Source organism: Cryptotermes secundus, unplaced genomic scaffold, assembly GCF_002891405.2.
Source record: "Cryptotermes secundus unplaced genomic scaffold, Csec_1.0 scaffold196, whole genome shotgun sequence".
NCBI classification, from domain to species: Eukaryota; Metazoa; Arthropoda; class Insecta; order Blattodea; family Kalotermitidae; genus Cryptotermes; species Cryptotermes secundus.
In genome coordinates, this window is record NW_019735556.1 from 619,523 (window position 1) to 628,254 (window position 8,732).

Genomic DNA, 8,732 nt, shown 5'->3' on the forward strand with positions numbered 1-8,732 from the left:
AAACCCTCCCCAGCGCCACTTTGTCCACCACAAATCCCATTTGACCAGACCCGGGATCGAACTCGGGCCGCCGCGGTGGAAAGCCAGCGACTAACCGCTTGAGCTATGGAGCGGCCCCCAGCCTCTGAGCTTCCTACATATTCATACTGTGTAACTGTATGGAGTAACATTCAATCTCACCCGGACGTTGTCATGAAGCTGTGCTCTAAAGCGAAAGGAGAACTGACCATGTGGATTGAAGCAAGTAGAAATTTGCAAGGTCTCAAATTAATTTTAGTCATAATCTTCAGTTGTCATAATGTGAAAACTGGATCAAGTGAAATTGTAATTGATAATGTATTTTTTTAAATCACTTACTGAATTCCCAAACAAATTAATTTCCCGTTATATGCGAAACGTGTTGGTCTAATACCAAGGGCAGTCATCATGTTGCAACTAAACCTACTCTAAATATTACACAAATATGAGTGATAATTTAAAGCCTGGGCTAAAAAAAATGAAACACTATGTACACGTGACATTACCCCGCGGACTACAGGACGGAACTAACAGAATTGCGATAATAGTAAAATGAGCTAGATTTATCTCCATCTACATCTGAAGTGTAATCCGTATGGAACTGCGCATGCGTGCGTGTCCGGAAGAAACTCATATATGCTATTCCCCAAAGTGACTGAGTTCACTTGGTACCGCGGTCATTATTGGCCTATTGTACCCGCCCCAGAGGATAGATAATGGTGATTGTGCAGCAATTGGTGAAATGAAGATCGGCAAGGGAAACCGTCCCAGTGCCAATTTGTCAACCAGAAATTCCACATGACCTGAATCTGTCTCGAACCCGGGTCTCCGCAGTGAGAAGCCAACGAATAACCGCCTGTAATTGACGAGAATTTGTATTAGAACCTGTTTCCGAAAACCCAGATATCAAGGGGCTGAAGAAAAAGAAAAACGCATAACCAGGCGCTACATAATTTTTATATTTCATCCCGTATTATTAGGATAAGCGGATAAGTGGAATTTTGTAGGAGCATGCAGCACGCATTGGAGAGATGTGAAACAGAAAAATTTCTAGTCATGAAACTTGAATGGAAGATAACGTCTCGAAAACTCAAGGTATTGGAATTGGTCATGAACAATTAGGGAGGCTGTGGACTGGACTCGTCTCGATCAGGGTAGGGAAGAATGGCAGGCTGTTATACAGAAGTAATTAACATTTAACTTTCATAAAAGACGGAATGTTTTGAATAACTGGGCGACTAATAGCTTCTGAAGAAGATCGCGTTTTAATGGTTAATTTTGTACCATCATCATCATTATCATCATCAGTAATCTGTCAGACGACAGGTCCACAGTCATATGCAAAACAATTCTGTATAAGTTCAAAAAATCATCAAGTGATATGGGGGAGGAAATGTTTGCATGTTCCTCAAATTCCTGCCAGATGTAAGATAATTTAATATCATTAAAAAATTTGTAATCTCTGTAAACTTTCCTCTTCAGATGATGTAATCAAACTGAGTATGTTGGGCGTGTACCTGAAATTGTACCCCTGTTCGTGATGTTATGATGAAAGTTTCGTGATATGCATAGAGCCACCTGCTGGAATTAAAAGTTTGCTACGGTATGAAATGTCTGTGCTTATAAGATTATTAACAGAATTAAGATTCAGTTGATTAAAAAGTTTCCCTCATCTATTGTTAAGGTCTGTATGAGTTTAAATACATTGTACGTCTCCGTTATGTCGTACAGCCTGCAAATGACGGGTGAAATCCGCGTGAGGAAACATTAACCTGAGCTGTGCTTTGGGTTGGGGTTAGATTATGTCGCTATTTGGCAAGGCTATTATTTATGCAAACCGCAGAGCATTATATTGCAGTATAACCGCACCCATTGCTTGAGGAATGCTTAATCAGGTCTTGAACCTCTTGGAAAGTGTCAGCCCCTTGCACTGTAATAGAACTGTGCATCAGTGATAATAATAATATCTCTTGTTACACATGTGTAACCAATGCTTTACATCCATGTCCTTTGTGTGTTTTGTGACTCTGAGCTTCACTTGGGTTACCGGTTGTCTCTGCAAAATAATAAGAGTCAATTGCTGGACGTTTCTAGGTAGCCCGATCGCTCATTAGGGATAAATATTGATTAATTACGTCTAGGTTAGTTTCTTTGGAATAATAGGACTGACAAAATGGCTTTACCAGTATCCACTTTGATTTATTATATTTGTAGTCAATACAGATTGAACAATTTAACATTATCACCTCGAATTACTCCGTCACTATCCACTGTGTAAGGAAATTTTTAAGATAAAATTTTCTTGGTTTTATTGTCAGAAATTGAGATTATTTATATATCTCGTTATTTTTACGAGATATCAAAGTCATTCTCGCCTCTTTAAACAGAACTTGAAATTTTAACTCGGGCAGAAATTTGCAGTGCATCGTTACCGATCCAGGGACAAAAATTGCGAGACATTACAACGGAATATTCCAGTGATATCGCGAAGTAGAGTATTGAGCTGTGCCTCGGGACTAAGCGTTCCCAATCCGATGTAGCAGCGGACGCAGCGATTCACTCTTGTACAATGAGCCGCGATATCACACGAACATTTCGTCAGAATTGTATTCAATTCGTGATCAATGGATTCATGTTGATCTGCTGTAAAACTTCTATGGTATTAAAAAATCAGATTCTGTTTAAAGTATTGAAGCTAACTTCGATACTTCGTAAAAGTCGTAAGATACAAATAATCGCTTTCGTGCAACATGTGTCCCCACTGGAACCATGAAAATTCTGTCTGCAACTTTTCCTGATACAATGGATAATGAAAGAGCTATTCGTCGACGTAATAATGTCAACTGGTTCACTTTACACAGACTAAAATGGAAGTATTAATAATTATCTTCGAACAGGTTTGAAAATATGTCAAGGATTCGTATGTATTGTCTCGTGTAGGGGTGTTTTGCGTGACTTATAGACGGGTTCTGGACTGGATGAATGTATTTATTGACATTTTATACACACCACTCGGAACTACAGGCAATTACAGCGCAATCGGTATTCTACACACTTTACAATTCACCGTTGACCACACACTAGGGTTCCCAGCCTTCACTAGTCGTATCCAGGCAACGGATTTATAACACGCTCACTTTCACTGCAGCACACATGAAGTTTTCCTTGCACCGTCTAAATATTTTCTTGTCATTATTCTGCAACTGTCAACTCCGAAGACTCGATTCAATTCAGTTCCCCTCCTCGCAAGCCCATATCCTGGCAGGCTAGCGTCTGGAAACTCCGCTCAGTTCTTCTCACCTGAACTCTTCTTTATAACTACTTTGCACGGATCACTAAGAAAACACAGCCACTCTGTTGCTAAGAAGGCGTGTTTAGAGCTCAGTTTCATAGCAAATGAAATTACTCGATTGTTGCTTGCATATTCGGTGCCGCGGGAATGTGTTTAGCTAGTCGTTGCGTAGCAATTAACGTCTGTTCTGATTTCACTATTCCGGCTTTCGGGCAACATGTCACAGTATACTTCGGAATGACATTAATAAATCAAAAATTGCATTCACAAAAAAAAAATATGAGCAGATTCAATTCTGGAGCTACCTGCTCTCCTTCAGTACAGAATCCTTCTCATTCCGTCTACTGTCTAAACACTTCAAGATTAAATGTAAAGAATCGTAGTTTTCGATTAAGTTTTGTGTGGGTATAAAACTTGGTATCTCACTTTAGGGAAAGCACAGACTGAGACCTTTTCAAAACGGTTGCTGAGGAGAATGTTTTGACCCACGGTGTATGAACTGAGAAGAATAATTTGAAAATTCCATAATTATGAATTTCATAGTTTATGCTCCTCGACATGATTGTAGGTGGAAGTAAAGTTGTCCCTGTGCTTAATACAGTGAACCACCACGACATGAAGATATATTGTAGAATGGAGGTATAGCTCCTCTATTCTTGATTTTGACATTAGATAAGAGGCAGTTGATTTGCTTCATGCCTCAGCGTACTGGAGACTGTGTAGGAAAATGATCTGTTACTCGCGCTGAGAATCGAACCTTGGCCGTCCTATCCCTACCCCAAAGCTGTCGTTATATTAACTTCGCTATCTCGAATCTCGCCAAGTTTTATTAGGTGGATAATATGGGTACATAGCACGCATATGAAAGAAACGAAACGGATAGAACATTTTGGTACGAAAACATAAAAGAAAGGCGCTCCTAGGAATGTTAAGACGTGATAATACTAGATGGATCTAGAAGTAAGAGGGGAGTGTTTTCACTATATTGATCTTACTCTGAATAAGGATGAGTACAAAACTATTGTGACCTCGTCGGTGAACCTTCGGTTTCCATAAAATATTTGGAATTTCTTGCCTAGCCGAGCAAATATTAACTTCTCAAGAGGGAGTCCACTCCATTTATTAATTATTCAGTCAGAGAAAATATGGAACCAAGCAATCGTCACTGATTTTACAGTACTATCGACTTATTTGCTTAGGGATGGTGATTATCGATTCACGCTAAAATGAAGAATAAAGGTCATCTTACAGGGATTGAAATATGTTGCGGATTTTAAGCAGGGTAACATTGGCAGCTTTTGATGGTTTTGTTCTGAAAAGAGTGATATATTACAATGGTATGCAAACTAATGTGAAATCATTTGAGTATACATTAGCTAATAATTGATTTATATCTGCAATAAATCAACTTCAGTGTCTGTGAGTTATGTAAAATAGTAAATAATACATTTGCATAAATTTATGTCTGCCAACTTGGAGTTCATCTTTTCACGTTTGTATCCCAGTGTTTAGGGTATGCCTATGTTTGCTCGAGTGCTCTCTTCTGTTGTCTGTAAGCAAGTCATATTAAAGGTCAGATTGTGCTACCAGATAATCTATAAATGGACTTCTCTATTCCTCAGAGCTATGGGCTAGAAGGGGCACATTCAAGTCAAAAGAAGATAAATTACTCTATAACGAGTTGCACTTCGCGTTAAAATAGCGTTCTGACACATTAGTACAAACAAACCGGAACTCAGCTCCTACTTGATAAATTATGTTAAAATGTAAAAGAATAAAAGGAAAACGAGTGTTTTTTTTTTCCTGGACAGAACCACTGTAATAAATTCTTGAAGCAACAAACAGCCTTTAGTCGAATGCCTCCGCTTTTTGACATACCAGCTCTATCTTCCAAGAGGATAATTCCTGTTTCGTATATTAAGTTCCCCTTTAAACAAGAGATATAAGCCGTTTGACATTTCCTCGCGGTTCAAAAAAGGTAATCTTGCAGTTTGCTTCAACATTCCAGGCTTCTGATACGTGAGGGAGTTAAATATTCCGGAATGATAATCGGAGGATTCCTAATACCATACAAAAGTCTACGTTTTCAATTTCTTTCCTGTAATTTATTTTACAATTCTGTCAGTATCTTAGTCTGTGTAGCTACGAGCGGTAGGATGAGTGATGAATCATAAATTGGAGAAAAGGTGGAAGGAAGCCGTCGCGACCCAATCTAGTTGCTGTTCCAGTATTGCTCTAAGGGATTAAGGAAATCCAAGTCAGTGACAGGTGTTTTATTATTGCTATTGGGGTGGGACTAAGTCTCTTGTACTCCGGCCACTTCTGGCCTATTGTCCCAGCCCCAGATGACAGGTGAGGGTGATTATGGAGCAATTGGTGGAATGACGATTGGCAGGGGAAACCGAAGGACTCGGAGAAAACCTTTCCCAGCGCCACTTTGTCCAACACAAATCCCACTTGACCAGACCCGGGATCGAACCCGGGCCGCCGCGGTGGGAAGATAGCGACTAACCGCTTGAGCTTTGGCGCGGCCCTCTGTGACAGGTTAATCAATGTCTCGGAATAGGAGTGCAGAGCGTTACAACTAAACTAACTTTTCCTCTTTTCAGATTTATGTAATGCAGCAGTAGTACATCAGTCTTACTCTGCCATAGATGGTGGTAAGATTGTCAACCTTACGCGCCGGCCGCCCTTTACTCCCCAGAAAGATTCCTGGTACTCATATATGTTAGAGGCTAAGTCGACCCCAGGCCCATAATGCGGCTGGAAGAATTAGGTCAATATAAAAAAGATCCACCTCATCGGGACTCGAACCCGCGACTTTCCGTGTTGTAGCATAGTGCCTCAATCAACTACACTACCGTGCCTCCGACCTTAATGAGGTCTGTTTATATATCTGTCTATCTGTGACTCTAGAACCCTTTATTGGACTTCGGCCTCTTTTTCAGTGTCTTGATCTGTTACATTGTCGGTAGGACTCCTTGGACGGAGGATCGGCCCATCGTAGGACGCTACTTACACACAGGACAACGTAAATATAGAATAAACGCACAGAGATATCCATAACTTGAGTGGGAATCGAACCCGCTATCGCAGCGGTCGAGGAAGCGAAGACGGTTCATGCCTTAGCCCGCGCGACCACCGTGACCGGCCCGGTGTTCATACAGCGGTGGGCAATCCAAATATGTTCATACAGAGTTTTTGTTCCGTAGGTCTGCCGACACAACGTGCGGCGTGCCCTGGTTGGCAGAGTGGATGGACTTCATATTTCCGCAGGAAATTTTCGATTTCTGTGAGTCACTATTATTGGGTAATGATGCCGATTCTCGTTTCACACAATTCTGATACATAATGCGGAATTCAGTCGTATCCTGGAGCACGATATTCGAGATGACCGCAAATCGATTCCTGATGTGGGCTTCCTGGAGCTGACTTCCGCGGTCTGCCACTCTAAGCTCAGGAATGCGCTGACATGTCACAGTTGATAAATGGGGCGAAACTAAAAGTAAAGTTGCCCCTTTGGTTGACTAATTAAGCACTACGCCATGAAGGCGTATGAGGGAGTGGATCTATAGATCCACATTTTCTTGACCTCGGCCGCTTTGCCCCCAGGAAAGAACCCCCGGTACCCGTTGAATAGCAGGTTGGGTGGACCCCAAAGCCGGTCTGGACGATATGAAGAAGTGAAAATTCTTTACCCCATCGAGACTCGAACTACGACCCCTCGGTCGTCCAACCCGTAAGAAATCGCTATACCGACTACGCTATCCCGGGTCCGTAATAAATAAAGCAGCAGCGTTATTTGAGATGGCATTCAGTCCTGCAACTTATTCTAGTCCTGAAGACATTTTCTGTGCCAGAAAGCAATTATGAGTTGTCTGCAGCAGGAATTCAGCAGTAGAACTGTTAGTAGTGTCTGGGAATTCTGTAATGCAATGTAGAATTTGAGGTTCTCACAGAGGTGGTTATGAAGAGATCTGTCTTCTGGGATATAACTCCTTGTAGCCCGTTGAGATTCAAATTATGTTTCCGAGAAACATGTCGCCTTCATCTTCAGGTTCGAAGAATTAGTCAAAAAGAAACCAGCGTGGTTGCCACAAGTTTCAGACTGGTTTGTTGTTTGGCTTTTTCTTTAACCCTGAAGATGGAGTCGACTTGTTCCGAAACGTCCGTTGAGTATCACCGGACTAGGTGACACTATAGCTGAGAGGATAGAACTCTTCTTTCTGCAGTATAAGTTTTGTAAGACCAAATGTAAGGTGTAAATTTCTCTGTGTCGAATTCTAAAAGAATACCTTATAGCAAGGCATAATTTTCATTTAATACTCAGAATCACCCCACTATTGAAGCTGCATATCCTGTGCAGAAAATGTAGCATCAGTAAACAGCCTAATACGGGTCACGGTAGCTGAGCGGTCTAAGGCATGTAATGTCTTCCTTCGCTCGGAAGCCGGGATCATGGCTTCGAATCCCACACAAGTCATGTATGTTTCGTATGTCTATGTTTATTCTGTGGTCGTGTTGTCTTGAGTTTAGATAGAGGCCTTGCGACGGGCTGATCACTCGTCCAAGGAGTCCTACCGTCTGTAAAATGATCATGAAACCGAAAATCAGATGCCAGGGTCCAAGGGGGCTGTAGAGCCAGTGAAAAAAAAACAGTCTAATTACCAAGAAATATTTTTCAGAGGACTGTTATTCTCTTCTCAAATGTAACTTGGTATTTTTTTAAATGTTCGTAGATACGTGGATTGTGGCTGAAATAGAATACAAAGAGGAAATCGTTAATATTCTGAGCCTGACGTAGCTGTACGTTTCAACTCTTACTTGTTTCGACACTGTGTACTGCCTCGACAGCCATGACGAATCATGACGGCCACTCCTCTGTACAGCACGTATTCTGGCGATCAGACCAAGTTCATTGTCCTAAATCACTCCGCTCGTAGTGTGTGTGGCACTCTGATTTCTTCCCAGAAATTAGGACAGGAATTTCAGTAGTGAGTTTTCGGGTTCTGGTGGATTAGGCCATATATATATGTGTGTGTGTGTGTGTGTTTTAGAGATTTGTATAATTTATCTGTAATTTACTGATTCAAATTATATTATTTGAACCGAAATTCTTATGATACGTCTTTTATGAAATACAGAATATGACGTCACGTCAAAAATCGTATCATTCTAGCAATTGCCACATCAATGTACGTGCTTAGAGACTTGCTTTTACTTGATTCTTCCCCACACATTGACCCAGTATTAAGATATCCGTTTCAAACATAGCAATATACATAATGAATCAGATGTTACGAAGTAAATATAAAATTATGAAACAAATTTTTATGGTCTTCCTCTTCACTTTTTTTTTAATAATATCATAATGGGAAGTGGAATCCAACTCAGTCCACTCGGCACGGCGGCCACTGATTGG